Source organism: Chinchilla lanigera, unplaced genomic scaffold (assembly GCF_000276665.1).
Source record: "Chinchilla lanigera isolate Chin_1 unplaced genomic scaffold, ChiLan1.0 scaffold00009, whole genome shotgun sequence".
In the NCBI taxonomy this organism is placed as follows: Eukaryota; Metazoa; Chordata; class Mammalia; order Rodentia; family Chinchillidae; genus Chinchilla; species Chinchilla lanigera.
In genome coordinates this window covers 36158581-36180131 of record NW_004955410.1, presented here as the reverse complement: position 1 = coordinate 36180131, position 21551 = coordinate 36158581, and the positions used below count along the sequence as shown (strand labels likewise).

At 49.8% G+C, this 21551-nt stretch overlaps 1 long non-coding RNA gene across 1 annotated transcript; it reads left to right on the top strand.

Annotated features, from left to right (window-relative positions):
- The first annotated feature begins 18725 nt into the window (after positions 1 to 18725).
- On the top strand, positions 18726 to 20939 carry LOC102007414. The gene is made up of 3 exons (XR_259905.1): positions 18726 to 19327; positions 19453 to 19558; positions 20884 to 20939. It is a non-coding gene; the product is annotated as an uncharacterized LOC102007414 (long non-coding RNA).
- The last annotated feature ends 612 nt before the right edge of the window (positions 20940 to 21551 follow it).

Here is a 21551-nt window from a genome sequence, read left to right as displayed (position 1 = left end):
TGATCACATTGATTACACAATGGGCTTCAATAACCATAAAAGGAATATGCAGCACATAAAAAATTGCAACATTGCTCTCATAAAATTTCCCTGTCCGATATACCACTTATGATAAGCATTACATAAGATTAATTAATAATAATTCTCCCTGCCCTTCATGAGATTTATTTATTTAGAGACAAAGTTTTGCTATGCAGTTTGGGCTGGCCTTGAATTTGCTTATGTAGTCCAGGCTGGTCTCAAACTCACGGCGATCCTCCTGCCTCAGCCTCCTGAGTGCTGGGATTATAGGTGTGTGCCACCACTCCTGGCTCATGAAATTTAGAAATGCTGCTGGACGTGGTGGAGAGAGGCTCTAGGTTCATCTCCAGCACTGCAAAAATAATCAAACAAACAAACAAAAAAGGAGACCGAAAGGAGAGTGCCACACGGAGACACAGATGAGTGAAGAGAGGATGGATCCATGAGGGTGGAGGGAGATACTGGAACCTTGTTTCTACAAAGCCAAGGAACACCAAGGACTGCTGGCCACCGGCAGCTCAGAGAGAGGGATGGAACAGATTCTTCTGAGTCCCAAGAATCAATATTGCTACACCCTGGTTTTAGATGTTAGCTTCCAGAAGTGTGAGACTGTCAGTTTCTGGGTTATGTTTTGTTTTCTTGAGACAGAGCCTTGCTTACATCAGCTCCAAGAAACTAATGCACGAAATGACACAGCTGTGCATGGAGTCGGGGCTGGCTCTGCCTTCAGAGCCCACTTGCTCAACCTCCACCTTGTGGAGTGGACGAAGTGCCCCCCAGCAAGGCGGACACAGGAAGGACGTTTCGGGGCAGGAGCCAGAGAAGCCTTCCAGGGAAGGGAACTTTCACACTGGATCCCAGGGTTGAGCAGGAGTTTGGCAGGGGCGGAAGGCTGGGGGTGGGTGAGCATGCCGGCAGCAGGATGAACAGGTGCCAGGTGAGAGGCCGCTGTGTGTGAGGGAGTTGGGGAGGTGAGCGCAGGTCTGTGCTGCAGGTGGAGAGGGGAGCGGTTTGAATTCCTTTCGGAGCGAGGACTAACTCTCCACCTCTTCCCTTCACCCCGACCTGCCTCTTAGGGGTGGGAGAGACAGAGGGAGGTGTCCCCGAACATCCACCCCAGCCGGCAGTTGCCCACTGCCCTCAGAGTCTCTGTTCTTCCCACTCCATGGCTGGCTCTCCCCAGAGGCCTTAGCGGTACCCTCAGCCTCCCAGATGCATTCTCAGACCCAGTATCGAGCTGTGTAATCACTGCTCTTGTTACTACCTGAAACCACTTCATTATAATCATCTCCTCCTTCTTATCTGTCCCCTCCTACCCCCATGTAAACTTAAGCTCTGTGCGACCAGGAACCGGGTCTGGCTTGTCCTTGTAACTGAGGATCAGGTCTGGGACTTAGGAATGGCTGAAGGCTTAGTGAATGAATTTTCCACCAGGGAAAGCAATTTTGAAAATAAAACGGGTGGTCCAGGAAGGCTTCAGACTGAAGGTCGTCCAGAGGCACTGCAGAGGGGTGTTTGAGACCTAAACCTCAGACACCTTGTGACTGAGCTTCACGCTGTGCAGGCCTGGGACCCTGCCTGGTTTGGATCTAGGCTCTGTTTCCAGTGGGACTCAGGGTATCAGAGGGCGGCCTTGGCCTGGCCAGAGAGCTCAGGAGCCCCTGGCAGTGGGTCATCGTAAAGAGGGAGAGATTCACACATGTGACTTAGGTTCTAGCATGGGTCAGGGTTAGAGAAGGTGCAGTACTAAGGCCAGATAGGTCTGGTTTCCAGGCTGTGCTGGGTCCTGCTCCTGTAGAGGGGGCTGGATCGCGGAGCAAACAGAAACAGAGACGCCTCAGTGACATCCCCACAGGGCAGGGAGAGGGCACAGTGGCAGCAGTGGCCCAGGCTACAGTGGGTGGAAGTGGCTGGCTCAGCTGACCCTGGTGGTGCCATCGCTGTGGGAACTGGTGAGTGACCTGTATGGCTGGGTATCTCTGCCTAACAGTGCCCTTTCCTAATTAGCAGGAGGGACCACTTGGGTCTTCTCTTAATTGCTTTCTCATTGCTTAGATAAATTAGCCTATGCCTACACCTTAAAGGAGGAGAGGTTCATATTGGCTCACAAGTTTTACAGGGTCCAATCCACAGTCAGCTGGCCCCCAAGTGGGCAGAGTGTGGTAAAAGGGTCAGGTGGAGGAAGCCGCTCACATCATGTTGGCCAGGAAGCAGAGAGAGAGAGAGAGAGAGGGAGGGAGGGAGAACTACCCCTCCAGGTCACATGTCCAGTGAATGAGCTCTTCCCACAAGGCCTGCATTCTAACTGCACTTTGATTAGGGATTCATCAGTGGATTAATCCATCGATGGCTATAACAACTTCATGATCCAATCACATTCCAAACACATGAGGCTTTGGGAGAGACCCCCCCAGATCTAAACCACAGCAGGTCTGGAATTGCTGAGAGAGGGCAGGAGGTTGGTGGCAGACTGCTAACATGGTATTACCTGGGACACACACTTCTGTTGGCGGTGGCCCCTGCACGCTGGGACTTGGGGAGGGCGGGACTTCCGGACAGGGAGCCAGGGAAATTCTGTCTCGTTTTGTCTTCGTGGCTTTTCTGAACCCTGGACTGGGCTTGTCTGGAAACACAGAGGAGTGACTGTTCCTGTGACTATGAGACCAAGCTTCCTGTACCTTGAGTGTCATGTGCTTCCTGGCCCTGGCTTGCCGTTATGTCAAAGCCCTTCACACTCCAGTGACAAGCCAGAAGGAAGTGGCCAGAGCTAGAGTGGTGAAGGATCTTTCATCAACTTGACGAGAGTAGACAGTTTGCCTGTCCCTCGGTGCCCACCAGGAGAGGGGAGGCCGCTGGCTGTGTGGACTCCTGCCTCCTCCTCCCTTTCCCTCTCTCCGCAAAGAAAATCGTCTTTGCCATCTTGAAAGGATTCGGCCCCCCAGTGCCACCTCTCCCCAGACTTCCTAGCAGCCCCTTCAGGTAAGAGGGTTGGATATACTGAGAAAAGCTTTGGGACAGAAAATTCGTTCTGGAAAATAACTCCACTGTATGCAGTCACAGTCAGGTGACACCATCTCAGGATTGGAGAGTTCGTTAAGTGAAACATTGTCCACTCACAGATGATTTCATGGCAGGGGTGTGTTCTGAGAAATGCATAGGTAAATACAGTTCGTTGTCATACAAACACCAGAGAGGCCACTTACACAAACCTAGCTGGTGTAGGTCAGTCATTCCACATGGGCTCTGGATGGAGTCAAAAGACACAGTAAACATGGGATAGAGGAGGCTGCCATGGGTGTCATGAAGCACATTGTTTGTTTGTTTGTTTCCTGAGACAAGATCTCACTATGTAGTTCAGGCTGAAGATGAGCTCACTAAGTAGCCTAGACTGGCCTCAAACTCATTGCAATCGTCCTGCCTCAAACTCCTGAATGCTGGGATTACAGGCATGAGCCACCTCACTCAGCTTGCAGTCCATTGTTTTGCAGTAAAAAAAAAAAAATAACTTGAAGGGCTACCCCTAAAATGCAAGAAAAGTATATACTATAGTAAATACATAAACCTGTGGCATAGTGATATGCTATCACACCAAGTGCTGTATGTGTGTATAATTGTCTGTGCTATGCTTTCATAGGATGGCAGTGCAGCTCCGTAGGTTTGTTTACACCAGCACCAGCACAAATGCATGGGTACTGCATTGTGCTGCAACAGTATTTCTGCTGCAGCCTCGCTAGGGGATAGGAGTTTTCCAATGAGACTGCTGCTCAATATGTAGTTCATCACTTAATGAAAGATATGTGTTTATGCCACACATAACAATGTGTACAGGCGATCTGCAAATTTCCAACTCTGTGCAAATGTGAGTGAAAATCATCCTCTGAGTGTTACCTCCTTGGAATCCCTCTGCATGACCTCTAGAAATGTATAGGGCTCCCGAGTTATGCTCTGAGGAATGAGAATAGGTAATAAATCTGTCATCACGTTTCTTCTTGGGAGTAACAGGCTGGGGCTCTGGATAGAAGACCGAAGGAGACCTTGAGGAAGGGAGGGAATGCTGCTTTACAGAAAGAGGGTGGAGGAGCAAGCTTTTGTCAGAAGAGCGTGTACACCTAATCAGCCTTACACCTGCCAGCTTAGCTCAGAAACAAATTTGGATGAGGCAGACTTTTATTCTAGGTGAATTTTTTAGTAGAAGGGTAGATTATCCCATTTAACAAGAATCTATCGAATTCCTACTGTGTCCCATGAAGGCATAATAGAATACAGGAACAGGTACAGTAGTACCTCATGGTTCTGGTCTCAGCACCCTGACAATTTTGTCTCTTTAGAACAGAGTCAAGAACTATGAAGGGAAAAATCAGTGATTTGTCTGAAATATGGCAGGAGTATACACGCAGACTCACGCATTTGTGGATTTTCCTTGGACCTACTTATTCTTGTTTTAGTAGTAGTACACGTGTCCAGGATATCATATTTACATTCCCTAGGGGGAGTTGGTGCATGCACTTAGTACATCATCCTTTTTCTTTTTTTTTTTGGTTTTTCTCCGGTACCGGGAACCGAACTCACGACCTTGCGCTTGCCAGGCAGGCGCTTTGCCGCTGAGCTAAATCCCCAGCCCCTACATCATCCTTTTTCCACCCCCATTCCTCCCCTTCTTCTTCCTCCATCTCTTAATCCCCTTCCCTTTTGAGAAAGGTCTCTTTTCCTATCTCCAATTATCTTTTATTTTTCTTTTTATTTAGAATTTGAGTTTCTTATATAAGAGGAACCATGTGATATTTAAGCTTGTGTGTCTGATTTATTTCACTTAACATCATGATCTCCAGGTGCATCCATTTTCCTACAAATTAGTCAAGTTTATCTTCCTTTATGCCAGAGTAGGACTCCATTGTGGGTAAGTACTACATTTTCTTTATCCATTCATCTGTTGGACATACAGGCTGCTTCCAGTATTTAGCTATCACAAGTTGTGCTTCCATAAACATAAGTATGTACATATATCACTGTAGTAGGATGTCTTTAACTCTTTTGGGAAAATACCTAGAAGAGGAATAGCTGGGTCAAACAAAATTTCCATTTTAATTTTTGAGGAATCTCCATAATGATTTCTATAATGATTGTACTAGTTTGCATTTCCACCAACAGTGTAGAAACCTCCCCCATATTCCTTGTGCTGCAGTCTTGCCAACATTTGTTAATATTTCATTTCTTGATGGCCATTCTTTCTGAAATGGAATCTCAGTGTTAATTTGTGTTTCTCTAATGGCCAGGGATATTGAGCATTTCTTCATACATTTATTGGCCATGTGTACGTCTGTGAAGTATCTATTCATTTCATTTGCCCATCTTTTATTGTGTCTTTTATTTTGGGTTGGACCTATTTATTCTCATCTTTCACATGGTTTTAGCAGATTAAGAAGTCACTAATTTAAAAGAGAAGACTTGCTACAGTGGATGGATCGACAGTGATCTAAAATCAGCTTTAAAAGGGGCTAGGGATTTAGCTCAGTGGCACAGCACCTTCCTGGCAAGCAGAGGGTCATGAGTTCAATTACTGGTACAGGAAAACAAACAAACAAACAAACAAATCAGCTTTAAAATAAGGTAGGGGTTGGTAGAGGATATGTACAGTACAGAGTCCTAGGTTCAAACACAGTACCGAAAAGAGGGGAAAAAAGGTAGGAGAGAAGAGAATCTACAAAAAAAATGGTTATGAGAACAGAGGAAGTCAGCTGTGTCTTAGCCTGTTGGACTAAGTGTGTTATGACCTCAATAACTTTTGTATTTATTTCACTATGACCACGAGGTACAAAGCAATTCATGGAACGGCGGAACCTGAAAAGTAAGATAAGCAGTGTATGTTATGAGGCCAACCTTTGCAAGACAGAAGTAAAGGGAATTGCTTCAGACTGCACAGCTAGCCAGGCAGGGAGAGGAATGGCACTCTGACCTCTTGGACCTTCCTGGTCAGTGTTCTTTGTATGGCTCCACACAGGATGCCAAGCCAAGACTCCGAGTGTCCAAGGAAAGCTCAAATTCCATCCAGCATTTTCTGCGAGAGCAAGGGTATGCTTGATTCCTTCTGGAAATAGCTCCACTACCCATGATGATAATGGAGAAGAGATCAGGAATGAGAAGAGGTCTCACGTGCTTCACACCTACAAATGCACGTCCTGCTTTCTGCAAGCAGCGCCAGTCCCTGGGGAAGCTGACACACAAGGTTTTCCTGTGACAGAAAGAAACATTTCCTTGCTTCAGAGCACCCACACTGGCCCTGACTCTGAGGGTCTGGCGGGCAGACTGGACTCATGGGTGAAACCTCGCCAGCTCACAAGGACCCAAGGTGGGGGCACCAGCAGAGCCACTGCATGAACAGGCAGTGAAACGTGCCCAGGGCTCACATGGACCATCTCAGCAGGTGTGTACATAACAGACAGGCTGATTGCTGCATGGAGGTGGCACATTATTTTAATTCAGCAGTCCTGCCCCCAATGGGCACCCTGCCAGTCTGCATTCCCACATCCTGGCTCCTGGGTCCACCCGTTTCTATATTGAGCTGCTCTTCTCCATAAATAAAGAACAGGAGCCAGGCACGAAAGAAAGGCCATCCCTTGGGCCAACAAAGGGCAGGAAGTGCTGGGTGGGGACCCATGTGTCTGTCCCAGGACCCAGCTCACCTGGCCAGGCTGTGGAGCCTTTGTGCAAAAAATGTCAGGCCCGAGTCCCCAACTTCCTGCCATTTGTCAGGCTGTGCCGTGACCTGGAGTTCACTGAAATGCTTGCTGCTCCCAACAATGCACACAACATCCTTTGGAAAAATTCTCTCTCTTTCTCCCATCCAGGCAACCAGGGCTTTTTATGGAAGTGGCTGGAGGGCCGGGGCTGAGCAGTGGAAAGCTCGGGCTGGACTTCTCTCTGCAGAGGCCAGGAATGCGGATGGCAAGTGAGAAGGAGCAGCCCCAGGTGGGAGACGCTGATGTGTGAGTTCTCACCCCAAGACAACGAAGCCAGGGCATGAAGGTATCTGGTTCTGTGGCTCGTTGGCTTCCTGCTGCTGAGGCTCTTTGGCTTCCTGCTCCTGCCTAACTCAAGATCCCACCTGCCCTGAGGCTCAAGGATGCCACGGCCTGAGAGTAGGATGGAATCAGTGTCACCAACACCTGTGTGCCTATGGGGTCAGGTTCTAGTAACACATAGGCAGGATGAATGTCTGAAGTGGTGACTAAAGGAATGGAAGCCAGGTCAGGTCACCTGCTGCTGGGACCAGCCGTGTCGGAAGTGGCCAGGTCCCAAGCACAAACCTGTGACGGCAGAGTCAGGACAGCTTCTTCCCTCAGCACCTACGACTGTACAGCGGGTCCACCAACTGCTCTGCTCACTGGAGCTCAGCCTGTGGGTGATGGGTGATGGTGCCCAGGGCTGTGGTGGACTTCGAGAAAGAGGTCACCTGTCCTCCGTGAATGGCAGAAAAGGAGACATATTGTGAATTTTCCATCTCACTAAATGTCATTCATCAAAAGGACTGTCCTTTCCTCTGGGATTGTGTTCTGAAATGAAGGAAAAGAAAAACCTAGTGATAGCCCAGGGTGACACATGCCTGTAGTCCCCGCACTGGGGAGGCAGAGGAGGGAGGATTTCTGCAAGTCTGAGGCCAGCGTGGGCTGCATGGTCAATTCAAGGTCAGACTGAACTGCATAGACAGACCCTGTCTCAACAATTTTAAAATGAAAGAAAGAAAAAGAGAAGAAAAACATGGATTTCCTCACACTGTCATTCATTCTGGGACTGAGTTCTTCCTCCTGTCCTACTGTGAAAATTTTTTTTTTTTTTTTGGCAACATGTCAGTTTAAAAATGTATTCAACCAAACAAAAAGTTGGCAGTCCTGGGCTGGTCTTCTTACAGCTGTGGCTTGTGCCCTGGGCAGATGACACAGTCAGAAGGCCACAGACCTGGGAGGCCCCAGGGAGGGGAGAGAGGTCACTACTGCACCTCAGAGGCGAGGCTGGCTGGGAGCATCTGCCGCTCCATAGCCAGCGCTTGATGAAGACCGGCTGAATAAATGACCAAACAGGCCGGGGATAAGCACCTGCCTGCCAAGCACAAGGTCCTGAGTTCGATCCTCGGTATCAGGAAAAAAAAAATGACCTAAACGAGCGGAAGACAGCAAGAACACATAACCAAAGTGAGGTCTGGAGGGAGAGGAAGTGCTGATGAGATGTAGGAGAGGCTGAAGCATGTTCCTGGTCAGGGGCCCGCCCCGGCCAGGGTGTGGAAGCCCAAAGAAGCATGCTTGTGCAGGGCTACAAAGGATGATATTGTCGGGGACATGGGATGTGGTGTTACACAGGCATCCTTAGCCTTAAAGTTATTTTTTTACTTTGCCACAGAGTCTTGCTAAGTCACTAGTTCCCAGTCTGGGTTCAAACTTGCAATCTTCCTGCTTCAGCCTCCCAGAGTGCTAGGACAACAGGCATATGCTACCGTGTCTGGCTCATGGAGGTACACCTTGAGAACCTGATAAACACGTAGATGCAGCCAGAAACAGCCATGGAACGCTCTTGAACAGGGATGTGCCCAGTGAAATAAGCCAAGTCTATTCTCTCATGGTGGTGTGTAGGAGAGTGGAAATACCCAAGTGTGGAGAGGGCCGTCAAGAAGACTAGGCCTAGGAGGCCTGGGGGCGTAGGATCAGACAGTGGTATTAGGAAGAGACACTGGGGTTGGGAAGGGTACCAGAAGGTGGCTGAGGTTTTCACCTGGGAGCTTTGAAATGTTTCCAATGAATGGCACGGTAGCAGGGGAGAGGGTTTAGAATAAGGCAGAGATAAGCCCGGTGTTGGGTATGACAACCTGGAGGGGCCCCCAGACCTGCAGGCGGAGGGTCCAGCTGCCCAGTTCTGGGTGAGAGGCAGGAAATGCACATCAGCCCTTTGGCAGTGACCACATCCCCTGAGAGGGAAGAGGTTGAGCATTCTTAGGGAGGAGACTGCGGTGGAAGAGAACGTGCTGCCCTTCCTGCCCCCTGGGGAGGCCTCCAGCTGGGCCTCATAACTTGTGAACCTTGGGTCTGGGTTAAAGGAGGAAGGGCTGCCAGGGATGACAGGGCACTGTGTGTGGGGACCTGTCAGGCAGGCCCTGCCCACACCACCGCCACCCACAGCTGAGATAACCCGAAGCTATTTCAGGAAGAAAGCCCTAAGAAGATAAACAGGCCTGGGGCCAGCAGATGGACAGATAAGCTGCCCTAATCCCTGAGGAAAGGCACCAGAGGGTCCTTTGGGGAAAGGAAGGTGCCAAAGTACGTCAGAGGGGGCATAGGCCCCGCCAGAGCAGCCCTGGGACTGGGGCTCCACCAGGGCGAGGGGAGGGTGCCCCCAATGCAGCCTGGGCCTCCTGATCCTGATAAGCACGGAGAGAGCAGTCTCTGAGGTCACCCCGTCTCCAGGAGATCCACATAGCACTGGGGGTCGGAATGCCCAGGAGTAGCACCAGAAGCCGAAGTCTTGTGTATTTGCTCTTTTAGATTGTTCACAAGTCTGCTTTACTGGATATGGCACCAGTGTGCGTGTGTGTTTGTGTGTGTGTGTGTGTGTGATATGTGGAAGGTCTGTGGGTGTAGTTGGTGTACGGGGCAGTTTGCTATGTGCCGGTGGGTCTGGATGTAGTGTGCATGTGCGTGGTTGGTGGTGGCATTGTGTATGTATGCGCTGAGAACCGTGTGCATGCAGTGTGCAAATGAATGCAGGTGTTGTGTGTGCAAGTAGTATGTGGATTAGGGGCACGTATGGGGTTATGTGTGTTGCTGCCTGTGTAAATGTGTATGCATGCGGTGCACTGTGCGTGTTGTGTGGTGGGGTATGCCCATGTGGGGTATGCTCATGTGGGGTATGTTGGTTGCAGTGTGTGGACATCAGTATTTGTGGCGGGTATGGTGTGTGTGCCCTGGCACAGTGACAAGCTCCAGGCTGTGAACCCAGCTCCTACCACCTCTCTGGGAAGCAGAGCGGAGCCATTGGCCCATGCAGGGTCCCTTGGGGCATGGTCTGCAGCCTGCAGCCATCACAGGAGCCTTGTGCGTGGGATGCAGCCTTCCTACCGCCACCCCCTTGTCCTCTCAGGGACCTCCTTGTCGCCTCCGCACAGGCCATGCTCTTTCCTGCGTCTGGGCCTCTGTTTGTGCAGTTTCCTCCCTGGGGAGGGCCCTGCCCATCCTCTCCACCTTAAAAAGGGTCGGGGCACTTGAAGCCCAGCCCCAGATCCCTTCACCAGCCTCTCCTGCCCTCGCCCTAGCCCAGCTCATCGCTCTGAGCTTCCCGTACATCTGTGTTGCCCTCAGCATCCAGGCTGAGCAGGGTGGGCACAGGTGCCATCCGGTGCTGCGCCACCACCGATGAGACTCCCAAGGGCCAGCAGTAGGCTGGCTGGGGGGCTTCGGTCTATCCACCTGCCTCGCCTCCGCTCCACGTGCTGTGGGCATTGCCCATCACAGCCTCGGGTGCACACTTGGCTCTGTGCCTCAGTTACCAGTTTCCGCCGACCCCAGCCACCAATCTGCTTCCAGGCCCCAGAACTGGACCTTTCTTGGAACACCCCTGCCCGCCCGTCTAAACCGCGCACTGACCACGCCCAGTCTGTTCCTTCTTCCTATCACCATGTCTCTTCTACAGTCCTACCCCGGTTTGGGTGATTTCCTGATTAGGCAGCAGTAATAATGGAAAATATCTATGAAGCATTCTTTAGACTGAGAGGTGGAACTGATCAAGCCCCTCCAAGGAACACATGGTAGCGGGGGACGTAGCTCAGCGGTAAGGAGTTCACCCCAGACCCCCAGAGACAGCACTGCAGTGCATGTCCAGGGCAAGGCCCCTCAGGCATCCGGGAGAGCATTTCTATGGCTGGGTCCTCAGCAGTCAGACAGCTGGGTCCCCTCACCCAGCTTCCCAGTTACATCTTCCGTTACTGATCACTGAGACGTCCCGCACGTTCATTAGCTACTTAATCTGTTGCCATCCTCTTTTTTTTTTTTTTTGTACTGGGGATTAACCCAGTGCTTTCACACTGAGCTTCACCTGCAACCCATTCTTATGTTTTATTTTGAGACAGGGTCTTGTTAAGTCGCTGAGTTCCCCAGACTGAGCTCGAAGTTATGATCCTCAGCTCTCAGAGTGCAAGGGTTATAAGTATATACCCCCTATCTTGTGGCATCTATGCTTATTTGCTATAGGATTGATGCCTTCACTAGGAGTCCAGGATTGTTTTTTTTTTGTTTTTGTTTTTCCAGGATTGTTGATTTCTAGGAATCCTTTGCCTATCGCACCCGTTAGAACACATCTAGAATTACAATCAACTCTGTGTTGGTTTTAGAACTGGCCACAGCTTCTCCCATTCCATCATTTAGCTACTACTTTTGTTCATGGATTCTTCATTCTCAAAAATCTTTAATTTAATTGATTAACTAATTGACTTTTGCAGTGCTGGAGATTGAACCCAAGGCTTCGTGTATCCTGGGCATGTGCTCCCCGCCCCCAGCCCAACAAGCCTTTTTTGGGGGATGGTAGCAGGAATCAAACTCAGGACCTCAACTTGCCAGGCAGGGGCTGTGCCACTAAGCTAAATCCCCGGCCTTTACAACGCTCCATTTTTAAACTTCAGTGAATGCGTTTGAAGTTTTAAGATCTCTTTCCAATTCCTAAGTCATGAAAATATTCTCTCACATCTTGTGCTAGGCTTATATTTTTGTCTGTCTTGAGTATTTTCTAAAGTGGCTGCGTTCCACAAAGAGCTTTGTAGACACCAGCTGAATAGAGCCCACCTTAGGTCCCTCACATGGATTAACTCACGTAACCCTCATAACACACTATGAGGTAACTACTGTAATTGGTGCCTGAGGAAGCAGAGATGCTGGTAGGTTGAGGGACTTCTCCAGGGTCACAAAGGTAATAACTGGAAGAGTCTAGGAGACTGGTCCTATAGTCTGTCCTGTCAACCTCTATGCTACCTGACCTTCACAGGGACCTTCCAATCAGATGACTAGATTAGGTTAGATTAGATTAGATTAGGTTCGATTAGTCTCTTGCCCCAGCAAAGCCTGTGCCCCAAGCCACTGTGTTGGGCAAGAACCCCTGCGGCGGGGACGTGGTTCCAGGTGGTTCATTTGGAGATATGATCTCAAGAAACAGGGATGCTGAATTGGAGAGAGCGACAAGGAAGGAGGGCAAGCCACCTCCAAGCCAGCCAAAGGATGGATGTTCAGACTGGTCACTGCTGTGAGCAGCCAGGGCTGGGGATCCCTGAGCAGCGTACAGAATGAGTCTCAGAACTGTCCCCAGAGGAATGCAAAGGAACAGCCCTTAGCACAAGCTCTCATCTCTCGCTGGCCAAGGGCCACGTCATCCCTTGTGTGAATGTCCAGAGGCCTGTCCTGGTCACAGGAGCCCTGGGCTGAAGCAAGCTAGATGCAGGTGCGATTGAAGGGAGGTTCTGCCAGATGACCCTTGGCAGAGCCGGTAACCGCAAGTGAGGCCGAAGCACTGCCTGTGTCATTATTACTGACCGGGCCCACGTGGTTTCCTGGTTTCTCTTCCTACATGTCTGCTTACTTCTCCAGGAAGACTTCTGCCTTCTGGCTGGTGGACACTTTAGTTCCTCCATCTTTTGTCCTTTGTGGTACCCAGCACCAGGAACTCTGATGATAGCAACCCACCTTTTAAGCATATTCATTCATTTATTCATTTAGCTGTATGGGCGATTGAACCTAGGACCCTTGCACTGAGCTACACCTCTAGCCCTTTTTATTTATTTTATCTTTTGAGACAAGGTCTTGCTAAGTTACTAGGTTGCCCAGGCCAGGCTTGAACTTGTGATTCCCCTGCCTCAGCTTCCCAGAGTGCCTGCGTCACCACGCCCAGCTTACTGAGAACCTATAAGTCCCAGACATCAGGATGGGTTCTCTGCAGGCACCATGGCTTTGAATACTGACCGGCACCTGCTCTAACTGCTTTAGATGGAGACACTGAGGCTAGCAGGTTAGGAACTCCGTGCAGCAGAGGTAAAACCAGAGCCTAGCTGGAGCAACGCAGGGGCCCAGGGCTGTCTCCTCATTGGCTGGAGGGGGCAGCTTCCAGCTTTTCTGAACCAAAGAGAGCCGTGGGCATTGGTGGGGAGGAGCCCTCCAGGCAGAGGAAGCAACTAGACACTTAACAAAGGATCAGGGCCAGGAAAGCCAGTGTTTTTGCCTAAGGACAAGCAGCTGAGCCAAACTTGGAAACTCAGGGGACGGCTCTGATAAGAATTGCTGCACTGGGAGGAGGGGGAGGAGAGGAGGCTGCAGTGGGTCGGGAATGTCCCTCTCCGCGGGTGGCCAGTGCTGGACCCTAAGAAGCCCCTGTCCCATAGCAGCCTCCTGGAGGCCAGGGGGTCCCTGCATCTCCTTGGTGTTGGGGGAGGCAATTGCCAATTTTCTCTGTACCCCAGGTCCACGTGTGGGCGTGTGTCACCCACAGCATGGACACAGAGCATGGGAAGATAAGCCTGGCGTCCAGGACTCCTTCTGGCTGACCTCAGCTCCTGGCCTAAGCACCGCTGGCCCTGTGCTCTTTTCCACCTGTCATCACTGTCCTCACCAGTTTTCCCCACAAAGCCTTGGAGGCCTTGGAAAAACGCCTGTCCTGACAGATGCCTGCAAGTTGCCATGCTACCCAGGTTCCCACAATTCAATGGCAGCAGGCGTAGAAGGAGAGATGAGAGAGGAGCCTGGAGCTGTAGCCAAAGAGTGACAGAGATAGAATTTGCCCTTGCTCTCTCCCTCGTGTGTCCCTCTTCTAACTTTGCCAAATTTTCTGCTTCTGCAAGGAACTGGCCTTGTTTCTGGCTTTTTCACAGCCATGTGACTGTTAGTAGTATAGGCACACAGGTACAGGCACAGGTAAATATTTACCAAAATCCCATGTGTGGGGGCTGGGGATTTAGCTCAGTGGCACAGCGCTTCTCTGGCAAGCATGAGGTCATGAGTTTGATTCCCGGTACTGGAAAAAAAACCAAAAACAAAAAAATATCCCACGTGTGTTCATGCATACATTGCTTCAAAAAGAGAATCAAGGGGCTGGGGATTTAGCTCAGCGGCACAGTGCCTGCCTGGCAAGTGCAAGGTTGTGGGTTCAATTCCCGGTGCCAGAAGAAAAAACAAAACAAAACAAAACAAAAGAGAGAAGCATCCGATGTCTCTTCCCCTTCCAATTGCTTCCCTGCCTCATAAACATGGGCCTCCTTCCATGGACTACACATGGATCCAAATCATTGTTTTCAACAGCTGTGTAACATTTCATTGCATGCACCTGCCATAACATTTTTCAGAGGTTCTCTTCTATTTATCTATTTATTTGTGCTGGGGACTGAACAAAGGCTTCAGCTATACTAGGCCAAATACTATACCACTGAGCTATATCCCCAGCCTCGCTATTGTGTATATGTGGGTTTTTTCTTTTGCTTTTGTTTGGTGGTACTAGGGATGAATCCAGAGCTTTTGCCTAGAGTTTATATATATACAGCCCTTTTCTTATTTTTCAGTTTGAAACAGAGGCTTGCTAATTTTCCCAGGCTGAGCTTGAATTTGCAATCTTCCTGCCTCAGCCTCTAGAGCACTGGGATTGTGTCACCACACCTAGCTTCTCTCCGTTAACCTTTCTCTGTTCCGGTAACCGGACTTTACATTCTGTTAAAGGAGACAGGACATAGACAGGTAATTAGATCAAGGGACAGGAGCACTAAGAATAGTGTTAAGTGTCACAAGGAAAATAAAACAGAACCACTTCAGGGAAAGTGTCATTATGGAGGTGACCTTTGAAAACTTGAACTTCTGGATAGCAGGGAGGATGAGTAGTGGGGTTGTGCCAGTTCTGTACTAGGACACCGCTGCTGGGAGCACCTTTGAGCCCATGTGATGCAGATGGTGGAGATGACTGTGGGGCTTCCATCTCAGATGGGATGAGTTCAGTAACTGGCTGTATTTCTCACCCAGAGAGCCTTGGAGGTGCTGGCTGCTGAGGGACAGATGTATAGGTGGTCAGCAGGCTTGCAGGGCCTGTGCAGGAGCCCTTGCCCAGGTCTGGTGGCCATGGGAGGACCCAGTTTCGAGCGCTTCCTTACTTGCTAGCCTTGGGACCATTGCTTTGTGATCTGTCAAAGTGATAAAGGGGCTTGGTTGTTTTTAAAGCAGACTAAGATGCTTTTTTCTCTGCTTTCACAGGGTGATGCATGGGAAAAGGGCTGTGAGAGGGAAAGTCGCAGGAGTCAGGATGCATTTGCTAGATTGTCATCTGCTTCCAGGAACTGGGTGGCTTCAGACAGTAGAAGTTTATTGTCCTACGGTCTGCAGGCCAGGAGCCTGAAGCCCAGGTGTCAGCAGGGCTGGCTCCTCTTGGGTGCATGGAGCAAGAACCTGCTCTCTCCTGGTTTCTGGCAGCAATCCGGAATCCTTGGTGTTCCTTGACCGTGACACCATCACTGCAGCCTCTACTTTCCTCATCCCATGGTCCTATGTGTCTGGATCCCTTTCCTTAGCAGGACGCTGGCCATTGGATTAGTTTACGCTAAAGACCTCCGCTTAAATTGACTACATTTGCAAAGATCCTGTTTCTTTCTTTCTTTTTTTTTTTTTTTTTTTTTCTGGTACCGGGAATCAAACTTATGACCTTGCGCTTGCCAGGCAGGCGCTGTGCCTCTGAGCTAAATCCCCAGCCCCAAAGATCCTGTTTCTAAATAAGGTCATATTCATTTGCAGGTAGAAGGGGAAAAGGTTAGGATTTGAGCAAATCTTTTGGGGGTGGGGTGGGGCAAGATCCAGCCCTAAACAGTATCTAATGTCACCTTCCCTATCAGCACCAGCATTGTCATCATAATCCCAAAGAATCTCTGTTAGAAAACAAACACACCAAGAATGCACTATCAGCAAACTGGATCTGCTTGTTTTGGTGTGGGATGGTCGCCTCACTTAACTGCAGGCAAGGAAGCGGGGGATTTACCAAAAAAAAACCGCAGACCTGGCTTTAGCAGGCCCAGCCCCCTACCCCTGCCAGCCTGCATTTCCACTAAGCTCCAAGGAGATACTTTTGAGCTGTCCTAGGGGCCCCACTGTGAATAGCGAGGGCCGATGGGTCTCCCCCAAGCCTCTTCCCTGCCAAAGGCCCTCACACGTCACTTTGGAGACAACTGGAGAAGCCCTTCTTGCTTGTCCTCTTCTCCTGTGACCTTTACGACTTTAAGAGTCAGTTTAACAGATAGGGGTGGAACACATCACTTCTCGCTGAGGTGGTCCCAGCTGTGAAGTCTAGCCCTCTCTTTTCTCAGCCTCCATTAGTATTCCAGGGAGCCAGCCTCACTAGTGAGGACACACTGGGGGAGTGAGAAGGAAGCTTAGCTGACAGCAGGACTGCAAACACATCAGCACATTGCACCGAAAGACCCTCATTCCTGGACCCCGTCCAGACCTGTCCCTTTATTATTTTTGTTCTCTTTCCTCTTTAACTAGATCTTGCCTGAAAACAGCCTGGGCGTTGCTAAGGTAACGCCTCAGAGCCTCCCTGAACACATCATTGTTTCATTCCAGCAGAGGCAGCCTGGAGGAATTTGCTATTTGTTTAAGAGATGAAAGCTACAAACTTCCACACATTCTTCTCCAATTTCACTCCCCTTCATCTGGATAGCCCCTGCTGGAGTGGAGCGCACTGGGTGGAGGGCACTCAGGGGACCCTACAAAATAGTAGGTGCTCATGGATGATCCTTACTACTCAAGGACAGAGGTTAGGGTTTGGGTTAGGGTTAGGGTTAGGGTTAGGGTTAGGGTTAGGGTTAGGGTTAGGGTTAGGGTTAGAGGGTTAGAGGTTAGGGTTAGGGGTTAGGGTTAGGGGTTAGGGTTAGCGTGAGGATGAGAGCTACGTGAATGTCCTGAAGGAAGTATTGTCCTGAAATGATGGGAAAATGAATCTCTCATCTGTGCCACCCAGGTGTAAATCTGTTCGTTTTGAATTTACCCAAGGATCCCTGGGATCCTGCTCTTCATAGACTGTATCCAGGAGTTCTTCTAATTAGCATTTTCCATCTCTAAGTAGAACACATGAAAATAGGCTTTACAAATGTGCACTAGTTTCCAAGCACACAGGGAATATCACCCAACCAGGAGAAGTGAGGATCACGAAAGAGCTGGCTTCATCAAGAATGGGATGTGGTTTGTGGGATAGAAATCCACTTGTTACCTTTCTGTTGCTGGGAGAAAATACTGTACAGCTACAGCTTAAAGTAGAAAGTTATCTTTGACTCACAGGTTTGGTCTGACTTCAGAGGTTTAGTCCATGGTTGACCAACTTCAAAGCAGAAACATTATGGCGAAAAGGTGTGGGGGAGGAAAACTGCTTAACTCATGGAATCTAGAAAGTAGAGAGTTGGGGAAGAGCCCAAGAAGAAGGTGTCAGGGATCAGAGAGAGTCTCCTAGCCCATACAGCCATAACCTATCCAGACACAGCAAGAAGTGTCTTACTGATCTCCTGGGCATCTCTTGAGGCAATCAGGTTGGCAATCACGATTAACCAGCACAGGAATTGTTTCAGGAATCCATACAGACACCACTGTTCAAGCTGTTCGGGAGCGCGCAGTGAGTCTGTGGTGACTGCTAGATAGAGACTGGAGGCAAACGTGCACAGTGACAGATTTCTGGGCCTGTATACTCCCTGGACTTGCAGCTTCTTGCTAATAGGACAGCATGGCTTGGCTCTGCTGCTGTGTGGCTCCATCCTGCTTGCTGGGCCATTCTGCTTCTCGTCCTGACAATCCCCTCGTACCCCTCTGTGTTACCTCAGGAAGAATTTGGTTCAAGCAATCACTAACTCCTGAATTGAAACCCTTCACTGGACATATGGTAGGGCACACCTGTAATCCTAGCATTTGGGAGGCTGAGGCAGAAGGATTACTGCAAGTTCAAGGCCAGCCTGGGCTACACAGTGAGTTCAAGGTCAGCTAGAACTACATGGTGAGACCCCCCTATCAAACAAAAATTGAGAGGCTTAGAAGTGAGTGGAAGGAGAAAATAGGTTCACTGCCTGCAGAGCAGAAATGTATGTACACAGACCCAAAGAGACCTGTGCAAAGCTATCAGGCAGGTAGGCTGACTCATATACACCTGGACAGAGTGAGAGACAGAGGCTCCAGCAGACACAGAGACATGTAGAAATATGCACACAGCCTGAGAGATAGGAACAGAATAAAGAGAGAGAAGCCAGGGAACAGAATAAAGAGAGAGAAGCCAGGCATGGTGGTACATGCCTGTAATCCTAGCATTCTGGGAGGCTGGAGCAGGAGAACTGCAATTTTGAGCTGAGCCTGGGCAATTTAACAGTTTAATAAGAACTTATAGGCTCTGGGTTTAACCCTCAGTACTGCAACAAAGCAAAACAAAACACCCGTGCGCGCACACACACACACACACACACACACACACACACACACGGGCACAGTTGCCCCACTGAGAACTGTGGCCCCCACGGAGCAAATGTCAAAGAGGTGAACCCTGTGTCACCCCCTTAATGCAGGCGGCGGAGGCTGCCTAGTGGAGGGTGAAAGAGCCTTCTTTCTGACGTCAGGATTTCATCATAAAGTACTAGCAAATCTTATCTATGGAGAGGAGGGCTGGGTGCTGTGCCAGGGAGTCAGTATAATTTCTTTTCATAGGAACCTGCTCCTTACACTTGAAAAGCAAACATCAAAGGCTGGGAACAGGAGCAGAAATGCTTTTGCAGTGGTCATCAGAGCACACATGAGGTCTAAGCTTCTGCTTGGCTGTGGCCCAGTACTCAGAAGGGACCTGCTTCAGGGACACTGGCAAGGGGCTCACAGCAAGGGTGTCCTTCCAGAGCTGTGACACTGGACAGTGGCTGGGGAAATGACCAGGCTGGTCAGCGGGCCGTGTGGTATACGAGGGTGGCTGTCATCTGTCAGTGGCTTTCACACTGTAGCCACCCATGGAGGTTGAACCACAAAGGAAACGGACACTGGATCCCAGCCATGGCCAGATCCCTGGGACAGGGCCAGCAGCGGAACAGCTGTGGGAGCAATGGAAGAGCAGCAAGATCTGGAGCTCACACTTACGCCCTAGGCTTGGTCTGGAAGGAAACTCAGTAGTGTTCAGGGCCAGCCCTTTCCATTTTAGGGGACAACCCTGAAGCTCTTGAGAATAAGCGACTCTTCTGAGGTCCTGCCATGAATGACAGGTGCCTGGTGATCTCACTTACCAAGGCCACTACCCTTCAACTGAGGTCAGTTTTCCTTTACCTCTTGGGGACTGAGGCTGGGCTGGGGCCAAAAACTGACAACAGGCAGAAGAGTCTCTCAGTCAGCTATGTTGGGGAACTGTCAGGAATGTCTGCTTCACTCTCTGTAGGATGTCTCTTCCTTTGGGATGGTGAAGACTTCATTTGGGTGACAAAGAGGACAGGGTGATTCAGTACTACAAAAATCATGGGAAACACCAGCCCCTGCAAGCTCAGGTGACATCAAGACCCAGGGCGGTAAAGGGCAGGGATGATACTCAGGGGACGGCAGGGAGGCTCAGCACCCCCCACCCCAGCGACTCGTGAATTAGTTGAGTAGGGTGCAAAGTGATATCTGGTGGGAGAGACAGGCGAGGAATTCATGGGGGATGAAAGGACATGGCTCTCACATTGGTAACAAAGGGATCATCATTCACAACAGAAGCTTTAAATATGTGGAAATCTAAAATTTCTGGGCAAGGGGTTTCCAGTTAACCTGTGTGTGTGTGTGTGTGTGTGTGGTGTTGGGGATCAAATCCAGGGCCTCTCACATCCAAATCACAAGCTGTGTCACTGAGCCACACCCCCCACACCCCCTCACCTAACTTCTTGTTGGAACTTAGCCCTGGCATTGCTTTCCCTTGCTAATGTTCTTACACTGAAACTGCTGTGACTATCACCTTCATGTCCTTGCTCCTCCTGGGATAGGGGCTGGGACGACAGGCTAAACTCGTGTGGGAAGGTGGTAGGAATGCAGCTTTGGGGTGTGTGTCCTTGGGCACCGTGTGGCTGACCCTCACCTGCACACAGACCTTAGAGCTGCACAGGAACCAGGGAGTATAGGTGGCAGCTCTTCGGCAAAGCCGACATCATATTTACATCTCTTAGGACACAGGTCTGGGACCGTGGCAGGAGAGGAGAGATGGAAACATGAGGAAAAAAGAGCACAAGAAAGCCATCTCCCTGCCATTCCCCACACCCCAAGTGATTCAGTGGGTCACTGAGATGACAAAGAGCCAGAATTCTTTCAGCTCTGCTAGGATCTTCCTTTTGAATGTAAAGGAGAGACTGGGAACTCTCAGCAGAGGAAAATGAGGGTCTCCATTTCAATGCCCAGAGACAAAGGCCAAAAAATGTCAGGAATTTCCAAAGTGCCTCCTTCAAACAGCATCTCTCCCAGCCCGGGCGAAGCCGAGGATGGGAATGGTGGCTTTCTTTTCCAGCCCTGCCTGGCCTCCTGCCCACTTGATAAAAGCTTGTATCTGAGGAGAAATGAAATTAGGAATTTCCCTGCTTGGTCCCTGCACTTGTGCTTTGTAAGAAGATACTTCTGAGAACCAGACGGTTGATGGGCCATTTGCGTGGCTGTCCCAGGAGCCAGCAGGGACATTTGCAACAAGCAGCACACCCTCTAGTGTGCTTGCCCCCACACGGGCAATGCTGGGGTGGCAGGTGGAGGAGACGAACGGTCCCGGCCACTACCGGGCAGCGGAATATTTCTATTCTCTGAGAAAGCCCTTAGGAGGAGACCTCCTTTGGCTTAACATTCCTTTGTTTTCTAGCCCCAAGGGACATGGATGTTTATGCTGCTCTTGATACAGGAAAATAAAAACTCCCAACCTGAATGATATCTGGGACGAGTTCGTGTTCTCTAAAATCAAAGAATGAATCTTAGGAACAATGGAGGTTAAGAGCAGAATATATTTATTGAGGAAAGAAAGCTTCTGTCCAAGACAGACAGAAAAGGGGTAGGAGTGGGTTACCCAAGACTGTCTTTTCTAGGGACTTTTATGGAGCAAAACCACGAGGTGAGGCGGGTCCAAGGTAAGGGAAAGATGGACAAACTGTGGCCAGCCAATAAGAACTGTTCAGGTAAAATTGATTAAATTGGGATCAAATGGGGAAGCGAGTCACACAGCAAGCAGGCAGGAATACAGAAGAGGGACTTTTCCTGTAAGAGGTTGGGTCAGGGACTCTTGAAGGTGATTGCTACCTATTTAGAATATCAATCCCTGAGGTCCATCCCTTGGGAGGTAAGTGGGTGTGTTTGTTTAATCTTTAGTCTTGAGATCTGGCCCGAAGCAAGTACCACCTCTGCATTTGTGAGGTATCTTGTCTTTCCTACTGGCTCCTTCCAGGACCTGGCCCTGTCTGACTGCCTGTGATACTTCTACCTCACTCAGCTACCTATAACACCTTGACGCCACCAGACTATGGACTGAAACTCTAC